We start from the raw sequence: 13,404 nt of genomic DNA, 5'->3' as shown, positions 1-13,404 counted from the left end.
AACATGAAGCTATCTGGGCGCCCCATTTGAAAAGCAAGGTTGAAATATTCTCCAGGGCAAAATGAACTTTCCTAACCCCCCCTGTACCTCACTGCTTTTTTTCCTATTCTTTGAAAATAAATACATGTGTCTTTGAACAAACCCTAATATTGATCATGTGTGTTTACAAAATGGATAAACTTGAGGAGAGTCAGATAGTTTACGACGAAAAGTGTGCACTGAGAGACTTTGAATTGTAAGCTCTTTGATGCATTTTAACAATTAGTTTTTATTTATAGAAATAATTGAATTTGGCCTTCCAGTACAAAGGAACATTCCAGCGTTCCTTTAGCTCACCTTTCAACTCCTGAAGGAGAAGCTTTATGCTAAAAAAATTAGCCGATAAAAAGCTGTTGCTGGTCAGGATGGGACCTGGAGTCAGCTGCCCCTTTGTTTTCTACTTCCTGTCAGGCTGGCAGAGTGCCATCCTCATAAAAAGTCTTGTCTTTGCAGGGGCCGGCAAGGCTCTCTGTAGAGTCACCTCTTGCCACTTCTCAGAAATCACTCCTGAGTCAGGGAATTGCGAACAAAGATTGTTCCACGTCACATGATCCCCTCCTCCCGCAAACATCCCTCTTTGAAGCTCATGGTTTACACATTCCCACAAGGTCAAGTCAAGGACATTTGGTCACATGCAGAGTTATGGAAATAGCACACATAGGGCAGGCCATGCAACAAACTCAGAGATTCAAAATTCCTCTAATTCCACGTAGGATGTCACATGGGACTGATTCCCTTTGAAAGAGAGCCGTCCTTTTCCCAGAGCAAGACCGAAGTGTGACCAATTCTTTGGGCCAGACAGTTCCTGTTCAGTTTCATGAAATTTCTGCCCTGGACCAACCATTTGCTGAACACGAAGGTCACAAAAGACATTGAAAAGCGGGTCTGGGCCTGAGGGATCTTACAATCCAGACAAAAACACAGGAAACACACACACACCCATAACATAGTTTATTGATTCATTTATCCAACGAACACATTTTTGTTAAGAATTCTACTTTGTGGCAAGCACTGCGTTAGATACTAGAGAAATAACGAACAACTAAGTCTTGATCCTGTCCTTAAAAAGCTTGCAGTCCACCTCCCGGAAACAGGCCCGTCCGTAAACATAACCTCTATTGAAAGGGAATGTGTCAGGCCACTATCAGGGACCAAAACGACTTGGACATCCGGCAAATGTTGTAAGAGGTCTTTACAGAAGAGATGAGCAAGTACAACAGAAATCAGGGCAAACTGCATGGAAAGATAAGATTTGATGTAACTCTTAAAATTTTTTTTTTTTTTTCAACGTTTATTTATTTTTGGGACAGAGAGAGACAGAGCATGAACGGGGGAGGGTCAGAGAGAGAGGGAGACACAGAATCGGAAACAGGCTCCAGGCTCTGAGCCATCAGCCCAGAGCCTGACGCGGGGCTCGAACTCCCGGACCGCGAGATTGTGACCTGGCTGAAGTCGGACGCCCAACCGACTGCGCCACCCAGGCGCCCCTCTTAAAGGACGGTTAGGATTGGGACAAGTAGAGAGAAGAGGTGAGGCCATTCCAGGAAGAAAGATCATCTGAGATTATGAGGAGGGAAGTTCCCAGGACAGGGTGGAAATAGCCACAGCTGGAGTGCATTACTATGAAAGCTTGCAGTTCTTTAAAGCAGCAAAGCCTCCAGCCCCACACTGAAGCAGTTGGCCACAGAGAGGTTATCACTGAAATGATGATCAAGATATAATGCAGACATTTATATAACTCATCCAGTTCTGCCAGTTTTTTGCTGTACATCCTCGGATCAGTTACTTACCCTGTCTGAGCCTCAGTTGCCTCGTTTGAGACGATAGTACCCACTAGATGGGACTACTGTGAGGGCTAATTGAATTGTACGCGAAATACGTCAGAACGGTGCCTGACCCATGGTATGTGCTTAATAAATAGATATGATTATTAAATACAGAAAAAGCACTGGGGGAATATGATAATAAGGGCTAGCGTTTATTGAGTGCTTACTATTTGCCAGGGAACGTTCTACATGCTCTACAAGTATTAGATAATTTCACACACACCAAAATATTAACCAAGGTATCTCTGGGCAGGCGAGGCATCAAGAGATGGCTTGGAAAGATTTCTCCCCTACACTTCTTAAAACTTCCCTTAGTGCCTGTTTAAGGTAACACCTAGATGCAGAGCTTGAGACAAGGATTACAGCCCATGTGATGCATTGATGAAGCTTTCAGGAGAAAGGGAAAGAGAGAAGAGGATGGGGTAGGGAAAGTAGCTAGATAAGGAGGCAGCCTCACTGGGGATCTTGCTGTAGTCTAACCCAATAGGAAGCACTGGAGTGTGAATTGTACCATAGCATCAATTCTGCCTTGAGGGAAGGGGACCACCTTTTTTTTTTTTTTTTTTTTTTTTTTTTTTTTTTTTTTTTTACCAATCAGTCATTGGCTGCAGGCTGCCCCTGGGGTGGGAGTGCTGGACATGACCTCCCTTGTGACTCCAGCCAGAACAGGGCAGTTCTCTGGAGAAGGGAGCAGCTGTAAACAGTTAGCAGCCCACATTCACAGCAGCTGGAGGATGCATGCATTGGCTGGATAAAAGGGATCTGGGCTCTGTGTAGCAAACCACCGCAAACTTAGTAACAGAAAACAACAGCAATCATTTATTTTCTTTACAAATCTGTAATTTGAGCAAGGTTTGTCTGGGACAATTTGTCTCTGTGCTCCATGCTATCAACTGGGGCAGCTTGAAAACTGGGGTGGGGGGGTGGGGAGGTACTTGCCCAGGGATGGAACCATCCAAAGTCTCACCATGGCTCAATTTAAAGAAAATGTGTTTTGTACATGAGACTTTAACACACCTCCCTAATTGTCAACCTCCAACCAGTTCATTGCCTTTAAGCTCTTCCTACACAAAAATTCTGAAGCCACCACTATTCTGAGTGATGGAATTATGATGCACTATTATTTTTAATAATAATAAACAGGCCTTCACAGGTAGATGCTATGTTATATAAAGGGCATAGATTAAGAAAAAGTTACAAAAGTAATGCACTGATGGAATGTGGCTTTGGTAAAGTATCGGTAAACTCTCCAGCAGAGTCAAAACTGTAGCAAAGTAGAAGACTGTTCTACCTACTGTGTGTCAGGAATAAAGGTCTCTATGTTGGGAGATGGTTGTCTTTATTTTTTTAATTGTTTTTTATCTGATTAGAAATTAATACATGCTATGTCAGTCAATATTGATTGCCTATACAAAATAGCCACCTTCTCTTTTTATTTTGAAAGAGATGGGGGAGAAAGGGGAGAGGGAGAGAGAGGCAGAGACAGAGAGAGAGAGAGAAAGAATCTCAAGCAGGCTCCACACTCAGCTCAAAACCAGACATGGGGCTCGATCTCACTACTATGAGATCATGACCTGAGCCAAAATCAAGAGTCAGACACTTAACTGACTTAACCACCCAGGCGCCCCATCCATCTTCTTTTTTTTTTTTAACATACTTGTTTATCGAAAAGATTTTTTTAAAGTTGGGGCTACATTCAAAAATTAAAAATTCACAGAATATAAAAATAAATGCAGTGAAACGGAACCTGGGTGGCTCTGTCAGTTGAGTGTCTTGATTTCCACTCAGGCCATGATCTCAGGGTAATGAGATCAAGTCCCACTCAGCTTGGAGCCTGCTTGAGATTCCCTTTCTCTCTCTCTCCCTCTCTCTCCCTCTCTCCTGCTCGTTCTCTCTCTCTCTCTCTCTCTCTCTCTCTCAAAAGTAATAATAATAAATGAAAGATATGTAGTGAAGTCTTCTTTCCACCCCTGTCATCTGTCCAGTTCCCACCACTTTTCTTAGCATATCTTTCCAGATTTTGTTGCATATCAGGCAAATAATATAAATATAGGTTTTCCTTTTTGTCTCCCTTTTACATAAAAGGTAGGTTATTTTTCATAGTCTACCATACATAGCTTACCTTTGTTGTGTATATCTTGGAGATCTTTCCAAATGAATTCACAGGCATGGACGTATCTGTGATACACATAAACGTATTAGATTGCCCTTTGTAGAATCCTGCCAACAGAGCATATTTTCAAACTTGTATTTTTACAAGTCCGATTGGTGAAAAAATGGTATCTTTGTGTAATTTGAATTTATATTGGTCTTACTCAGAATGATGATAAGCATTATTTTACATGTTTAAGAGTCCTTTCCATTTCCTATTCTCTGAACTGCCAATTCATCTCCTTTACTCAGAATTCTATTGGGTTGTTGGTCTTCCTTTTATTAATTCCTAGGAGCCCTTTATATGTTAAAGAAATTAGCACTTTGTCAAGGATGCAAATCCCATTCTGCTCTCAACCCTCGCATTTGTTTAGATCCTGGGCTACTTCAAGCCTCCTGACACACATTTACTATAGAAAACATGGAAAATAGGAAAAGAAAAAAAATAATCAGCATAATCTCACGCAAGAGCTCTCAGAGCTGACAAACATAAAACTTTTCTTGACCTATTTCTTTAAGGAGATGAGAGTTGCAGAAAAGAGTGGGGGGCGGGGGAAGGAAGGGAACATTTACTGAGCACTGGCTAATGCCTGCTAACAACATTTTATTCCTGTAATTCCATGTATAGAGCTCAATACAGCTTTATCTGACGCTTCATTTCCGTTGTACAGCTAAGAAATTTGAAGCTCAGACAAGTTAAAACAACAACAACAACAACCAGACCAAGATCATACAACTAGTAAAGAGGTCGCAGTGGGGTTCCAACTTGGATCGGTCGGAGCTTGGAGTTCCTTCCCTTTCTATAGCTCCCGTGGCTTCCTTGCCACCTGTGTTTTAAGAGTAGGCTGTTACATCCTTGAAAGATCAATAACAGCCAACATCATCAAGAGGATAGCAATCTCAAGAAAGACAACAAAGACCTTGTTGTTGTTTTGAATACCACTGGAATTCATTCACTCTCAGTTCTGGAACATTCAGAGGTCTGGAACTATGACAGTCAGCAGGAAGTAAGGCCCAGCTGGCTGCTGCTGGCTCCTGGCCACGTGTAGACAACCCTTGGTCATTTGTCAGTGTTCCCAGGGGTGCCTGCTTCATGTTAAAATCCTGGCAGAGTGCCCCACTCCACTGTATAATTGTACTGGCCATAGCAAGGCTAACTAACTCCTCTTGATGCTTCTGCTACTTCCGTGGGCCCTGTAGGCCAGAAGAACCCAGAAACAGAACAGGACACACCCATAAGCGCAATCCAAAGGCTGGAGACTCCTCCGGTTTCTTAAAATGGGTAAACATTTCACTGTCAGATTGTCACCATGCAAATAACAGGCAGAGCTTTCTTCTGGGCTAGAGTAGAATATTAGAACTAGAGTTGGCATCAGTGTTTCCCTAACACAGCTTGGAGAGCCCTGAGATGATGGAGGAGGTTTCCATAAAGGCCCCTGTGGGGGACCAGGAAACGTTGAACAGGTGAGGGTGTTCACACCCCAAGTTCAACCAGATCAGTTCTACTTCTGCCTGTAGCTGCCACGTAAGGTTTATTTGGAGAAAGGGCTCCCAGCAAAAACAAGTATGAGAACCACTTCATCTTGCTGGTGTAGAAACTGAGGCTCAGGAAGGGTTTGATGCAGGCAATCACATGGGAAGTCAGTGACAGGACTAGGCTTAGTGGCTGACTCAGCAGCCAAGGCTCTCTTTCTACCGTCTGGGCTCCATGATCACACAGAGTCCCCTGTTTCCTTTGTGCTGGGTCCTCATTCTATGGATTTGCAGCCAACGATTCCCCAGACCGTCAGTTGTAAATCAACTCACCCTGAATTCTCAAAAGTCCCTCTGTGTAGCAAGCTTTCAGTAACAGTGTTCCTGGCTATTCCCTCCTCTGCGGCATTCACAGCACATCCTTCTCTGCGGCATGACAGGCTGAGCCCTGTTGGAACCAGCGACAAAGGAATGATGTGCCCACCTACGGACACCAACCAAGATATCCTCCCAGACTTTGAACCAAGTGGAAACATTGGTGAAAGTTCTACAACTAAAAAAACTATCTATACATAAAGTCGTGTGATGCCCTATTTGTTTGCCCATCATTATCAACCATCATATACCCACTTGGGCGGGGGGGGGGGGGGTGCATCAGCAGCGCAGACCCAGGAACCAAGGGCTGATTGGAAACAACCGTGGCTGCAGCCGAGGAACTCGGGGTCATGATACAGACAAACAGCAACAGCTTGCTTTTATGTAACATTTTTGATATTTTGTTCCTCATGGATTGTTTTTCATGAAACTTGATTAAGTATTGTGTTAAAATTTCTATCTTTGGTTAAAAAAATAATTCTTGATTGCTTGATTCTTGAGGTTTTTTTTGGCACTCCTTCAAATTTTGTGCCCCCCTCACCTGACCTTAGGCTAGTGCTCCTGCTCCCTTGCACGGTCTCAACAGCATCTCCCACCTGGGGCTTCCAGACCCAAGCTAGTTCTTTATAGAACCCAAAAACACAATAGCCCATGTAGCCAGCCAGTATTTTACCTCTTGTATCCTCCTTGAAAATCTGAAGGCCCACACTGTCACTTTTTTAGTAGAAACTTCCAGCATAGTGTGTTTATTTTTTTTTTTTTTACATTGAAGTATAGTTGACATAATATTATATTAGTTTCAGGTATCCAATGTAGTGATCTGACAATTATATACATTACAAAATGCCCACTATGATAAATGTAGTCACCATATAAACAGTATTATTGACTATATTCCCTTATGCTCTGCTTTTAATCCCCATGACATTTATTTTACAATGGGAAGTTTGTATCCCTTCATTTCCTTCACCTATTTCACCCGTCTCTCCATCACCCCTCCTCTCTGACAACCACCAGTTTGTTCTCTATCCACATTCTTATTTTACTATGTATCTTAGCCCTCTCTCTCTCAAGTCATAATTCTTTTTTGGAAAGGGCTATGTTCTCCCTCCACCTAGCAATTCCTCCTCTTAACGGATGCTGAATTGGCCCCAGGGCAAGACTTGGTTACCGTCAGGACAGAATCAGACACGTACATTCTAGAAAACTACACAAAGGAGTTTCCAATATGTTCATACATGGTTTGAAGTTCCCAGTGTCATTTGTCTCCCCCACATTGCTTCAGTCATTGCAATTCCTTGTTTCGACAAAAGTAATGTGGAATTTGGGAATGTCTTAGTGTGAGCTTCTCAGGCACCTTCCTTCCCTCACAGCTGTTGATTGTGAAACCACCACCACTGACTTGGAAATCGTATGCTAATGAAGTGTGTGGTCCGTGAACAAACTGAGGGATTGGTGGCAAATAAGTTGTGCAATGCCCCCTGCTTTGCAACACACCGACACAGGTGCAAAAACATGAGGTTGAAGAGGGTCAGGAAGGTGGTTTTGCTCTTTTCCTTCTTCTAGCAGTATCTTAGAAATGTAGTTAGCAACATGCTTGGCCATTTGCTTGCCCAAATTAGTCCAGAGTGGCTGGCTGTGGTTGGCTGTGACTGGCACTCACTTCCCAAAGCCTCACCAGACTTCTCTCAGTGGTAAGGCAACCAGGTGCGGAGATCAGGCTTATAGCACCAGCACCCTGAGCTTCTTACACGTTCCCCACCTTCCACTCCAGTGACTCCGCCCATTTTTGTTTATGTGTCCTCAGTTTTGCTCACATCCTTAAATCTGGGACGTCCCTTCTGAATTCCATTTCTTTCCTTCTTGTTCTCATTAAGGCCGGAAGGAGTCAGGTCACTGAGGAGCTGTTTTGGAGGCTCACATCTGGAGTTTGCTACCCTTTGGTTCCATGGTTATAATCTGAGCCTGCTGTGGGATGGGTTTGAACATCTGCAGTGAGATTCATATCTGAATCAAACGAAGATAATTTGGAATTCCATTGTAATTTATTGACTTTCTAGTCGTACTTACTGCATTATGGTTTTGGTGTTTGCTGTAGATATTACAATATATTTGAATTCTTAATGTGTTAAACTCAGCTTCAAGTTAATATTGTACTACTTCATGTAAAATACAGAAATCCACATCATTTATACTATAGTTCTAGTATGTGTTACATCTACATACATTATAAATTCCACATGACAATGTTATAATTTGGGGTTTTGCTTATATGTAGACGATGTTGTTCTGTTTCTTCATATATCAACTAATTTTGGATTATATGGCAGACATTATGAAAAACATGTTATAGAGAATCTGGATTCTGTTATGTTCCTCTGAAGAGTATTGATGTTTTGTTTTTTTTTTTAAAAGTCAATTCCTTGTGCATGCATGATTCAGAGATTAGTCAGAGATTTAGGCAGTTTAGAAACTAGAGTTTGGGGCTTTCCTTCTCTGTTCCTTTCCTTTTTCAGGGTTTTCTCTTCTTCCAGCCAGTAAGATATGATTTTCCACTTGCTTTACTCACCCCCACAAGCCACAGACGGGGATCTTCCCTCAGGCTAACAGCTATTAGAAAAAGGGGCAGAAGGAGAACATACCCAGTGCCCTCTACTTTGTCTGTTGTCATACTCTTCCACTATCTGTGTGCTTTTATTCACTTTTTGGTATCTTCAAGTAATTGAATTTTTTCAGTATCTCTTGTCCAGAGTTCTCAGTTTTTATCTTTATGTAGGTTGGCTCAATAGAGACCACTTAACCAAACCAAAACCAGAACTCTCTCAAATAATATTGGTTGGATAATTCTCCTTATGTAAAAATGGCATAGGGCAGGTGGAAAGACAATTTGCAGTTTTATTAACAACCTGGTGACAGTTCCAGCTCCATAAATATTTTTGGAGCACCTTCTAAGTTCTAGGCACTGTGACAGTTACTGAGAATACATAAAGCCCACAAGCTCTGTTACGCTTTTATTCCGGTTAAGAGGGAAATACAACCTCCTTTCCTTCTGGCCTGTAACACGTGAGCTATTTATTACCTTAGCTGGGAAAAGAAGGGGTTAAATTCATGACCACAACTGACGGAGATGATAGAAAGACACACAGTTCTGTACCAGATGTATCCCTGCCTGTCCTATTTCACTTTCCCCCAAACCAACTCAAGTGATGCAATTGATGCTTTGTTCTGTTCCCTTCTTTTACAGATGGGGGAAAAAAAGTGATGCTCTAAAAGGTTCAGTGTAACTTGTCTGTAGTCTCATCACTAGTAAAGGGAGGGATTGGTTCTAAACCCTTGTTTCTTTCCACTCCCATTAACCAAACTTGGAGATGTTTGGTCTCTACCTCAAACTTACTGTCTGACTCTGGGCAAAACAGGAGACTTTTATTTCCTCTCTGTAAAGATAAAACTTACATGTACCCTTGGTACCCAACCTCACCCTTCCAAGATAAACTGGATGACTTAAGAACCTTTCAAATACTTTAGGTCTACACTTCAAATACCACGAGGATGAATTGTCTCCAAGGTGCTTTGTTTTAGTCTAGGAACCTCTGAGTTTCAGACAATCTGTAAACATTAATATGCTGGGTCTTTCTCTGAACTCGTTATGGTTCTTCTTGTTCTATCCCTTATTCAACACCTCTTACACCCTGTCTTCTAGAGGGCACCATCTATCAGTCTCCTCTCTGTAAGGATTGCAGCACCTTAGATGCAGCAGTGGTATTTAACAATAATAGACAAGAACAACAATGCTTTATAGCTAAAGCATGCTTTTTATTTTCCAACCTCCTCTTTCAGATATTATTTCATTTGATCTGCACAATGCTTTGGGGGTAGCCTCCATTATACTTTCTCCTTCACCAAGTGAAATACTAATTACATTATTTTAATGTCTTTTTTTTTTTTAATGAGAACATTATTTCTATTTTAGGAAGGCAAGTTTTATGTGCCAAAGAACACAAGATCCCTAAGAGATTCTCAGTCTCTGACAGTCCCTCAATGTCAGGGTTTATTTCCTATTTTCTTCGTATCCCAATCGCCTAACTCTGTATTTATAACATAATCAGTGAGCGTTTGACAAAAATAGTAATGATAAACCTAGCACTTATTAAGTTTTAATGTAATATCTCATTTTATTAATGGTGTATAAACAAATCTCAAAAAATCCAGGCTCCAGTTCCAACCCTGCCATTCAATAGTGTCATGGTTTGGGCCCAATTACTTAACCTCTCTGGGATTCTGCAACAGTCTACCTCACTCAAGGGCACAAAGTCAGTAAATGGCAGATCTGGGCTTTGAACCCACATTCCAAGAACCATGAGTTCTTTCCATTGATTCTTCTCCCTTTATGCTCTCTTTCCCACGGGAAAAAAAATAATATGGAAATGTGACAAGTTATTGGGAAAATTTACACTTGATGCTATGTAATCTGGGGACAAAAAACTCCCTCATTTATTTTCTGCCTAATTGGTGCAGTTCTTTCTCTAGTAGTTGACCAGGCGGTGCTGTTTTCGTGGACCCCTAAGGCACAGAGCAGAGGGAGAACTTAGAAAGGCAGTTCACCCCCGCAGTGTTGGGCAAGGTGAGCCCAGTGTAACAAATCCACCAAAGGAGTGCTAAAAGCCCATGGATTCCACATCCTTCCAAGAGGAACACACTGAACTGCATCGTTTGGGTATAAACATGTGTTTCTTCTCAAAAGAAACAGACTCCCCCAGCAAGCCTTTTCTGAGCTATAAGCTGGACCAATCTGTTTGCTTGTGAGGGTCGACTCCCAGCTGATGTTTTTGGTTGTTCTTGGCTCCATGAGCAAATGGCCATGAGGGAGTGATTGCTGCGGCTTCCGCAACTTGGCAACCAAAGCTCTTGGGTGTTCACTGGGTGTTTTCAATCCTGACAGCTACTTTGGGCTCTCCGGAGAGACCAAGGCAGACAGGCAAAGAAAAAATCCAGGTGGTGGGCAAAGAAGAAGACCTGGGGCAAGCCAAAGATGGATAAAGGATTGTCAAATGACCCTGAAAACACACAAATAAGACAAGTGAGATGTATTCTGAAAGTCCACAGGACTTCATCCCAGTACTGGTTCAGATGTTTTGCCTAGAGCTGTAGACGTAAGCTCTTCCCATGTAGAAACCTAGATGGTTTCTAGATGGAGATGTTTGAGTAGCCGTGTGTAACTGCTTTCAAGCTCTTTCCTTATGTGCCACGTTTACCACAGGGGTGGCACAGGGGTGGATTGTGACAATGCTGAGTCATACCCTAAGGGCATGTAGACACCCACGAACCAACCAAGAAGCAAATCGGCCACAGTGGGAAAAGCAAGGGGACCGTTTCTAACCTCAATATATTCACTTCATAAACTGAAGCAAAATCCTTAGCTTGTCCATGGCAGCAAAAATCAAGGCTGAGCAATGAAATCCCCAGAAGACGTGGGTTCTAGTGTGAGCTCTTACATTATTCAGCTTTGCAACTTTGTGGCCCCAGTTTCCTAAAATCTGGCCTCCGGATACAGAAAAGAGAGAGGCAGCACAACACGGGAGGGAAAAAGTGCATCAACTTTGGACACAAAGGGCCTGCAGAATGTCATTTAACCTCGCATAGCTGACTCAATGAAAAAGTTATTTTTCAGCAAGTATTCATGAAGCATTGACGAGGCTCTGGGAATGCGGCTAAGAGCAAAACAGACCAAATCCTTGTTCTTGTGGACCTTTTACCTTTAGATAGGCAAATCGATAATCAGAAATAAACAAACACATGGACACGGGATATAATGCCAGATAGTAATAAGCTCTATGAAAAAATGAATAAAGCAGGAGAAGGAAAGAGGGAGGGTTGGCCATTTTAGTTAGAGGAGCCAGAGGCAAATAACACCAACCTCAGAAAGTTATTGTGGAAAAGCTAAAAGGGAATATATTTCACCGGCAAAACACGAAGCAGACGTACCATAGCACTGAATGTTTAAATGGCTAACTGGACTACTTCTCATAAGATAAGAGTAGGGTTTTCAGGCTACGTCCACGACTGAGAAACAAGCTAAGCCTGACTACTGCTGCCATGTCACTTTACCTGGCTCCTTTCCACGCGGTCTCCTTAGGTTTGGGGGTGTTTTGTTTTGCTTTGCTTTGCTTTGTTTTTCCCTCATTCCTGCGGAGGGAACTTGACCTCTGGTAGCAGGAAGTGAACGGATGTAAAAACTTCTCGGAGCAGTGGTATTTGATACCACTGATGATGTATCCCTGGTTCGTCTCTGTTCCCCAGCTTTCAGGGCTCAGCACAGGGCTCAAGGTTTGGAGCGTGACGCCTGTTTGTTTTGGAGCGATCCATCCACCAGGTGGTAGAACCTTCCCGTTCAGGAAATGAGCCCTGAAGCAATCAGGCCAGCGGACTCCATCTGCCCAGAGCATAACAAAGGGCTCCACTGTGCAGCCATATCCTCGCCCAGAAAATGTCTACAGGTAGCAATACCCAGACCATGCCCTAGCCTGACTCTTGGGCTCAAGGTTCTGACTTACATCTCTGCGAATTCATGGAGGTTAGGGCTTTAAGGCGGTTTTAAAAGGGAAGGCATCTGAGAGGTGACACTTCCCCGTCAAAAGCCAAACTCTCTGTTTTGCTCAAGTGTGACTCAGTATATACATTTCTGAGGAGTTTCTGCCTCCATGTTAGGGCAAAGCTTTACTGGAGGCTGTAGGATATTTAACAAAACAGCTTACAGATCATGATCTGTTGTCATAGGTAGCATTACGGGAGATTATAAAGTAAGAAAAAACATTTTAAATGTTTCTGGCTGTCCAGTCCACAGGCACTTTCCAGTGGAACGTGAATCTGTTGTTGTTCCACATGGTCCTCACCTCAAACACCGTGTAGAATGAACTTCACCCTAGAAACCCACGCTGACCAGCTTCCAGATCCCTAACGATCCTCGCATCCTGCTATCCACGCCCTTATGTAGCCCCCCTCCTCGCTGAATCAGTAGTGATTTGTGTGGTCAATGGAGTAGAGCAGAAATGACAATATGTCATTTCAGAGGCTAGGTCAGAAAAGACACGGCAGCTCCTACCTTGGCCTCTTAGATGACTCCCTCTGGGGTAAGTAAGCCACCATGCCATAAGAATTCTCAAGCAGCTCTCCAGAGAGGCTCACACGAAGAACACCTACAACATCTCACCTATAGGCAGGCATGTCAATGAGCAGCCTAGGAAGTGGATCCGCGGCCCCAGTCAAGCCCTCCAATGACTGCACCCTCAGCAATGTCTAACTACAACCTAACGAGAGACCCTGAGCCACCACCCAGAGAAGTCACTCCCATGTTCCTGACCCACACTGTGAGAGGTAACAAATTATTATGGTTTGAAGCCACCAGGCTTGGGGTAATTTGTTACGCAGAGGGTGATAACTAATACAAAACCAATTCTGAATTACTAGGATTGAATGGAAGAAACCACAGTCTGTTACACACACTCAATACTAGATTCCAATCAATGCTATACTATTTTGCCCA

The sequence above is a fragment of the Lynx rufus genome, unplaced genomic scaffold (genome assembly GCF_022079265.1).
Source record: "Lynx rufus isolate CCGP_SWC_20201006 ecotype Redwood Valley unplaced genomic scaffold, mLynRuf1.p SCAF_6, whole genome shotgun sequence".
Taxonomy (NCBI): domain Eukaryota; kingdom Metazoa; phylum Chordata; class Mammalia; order Carnivora; family Felidae; genus Lynx; species Lynx rufus.
This window is presented reverse-complemented; position numbering follows the sequence as displayed.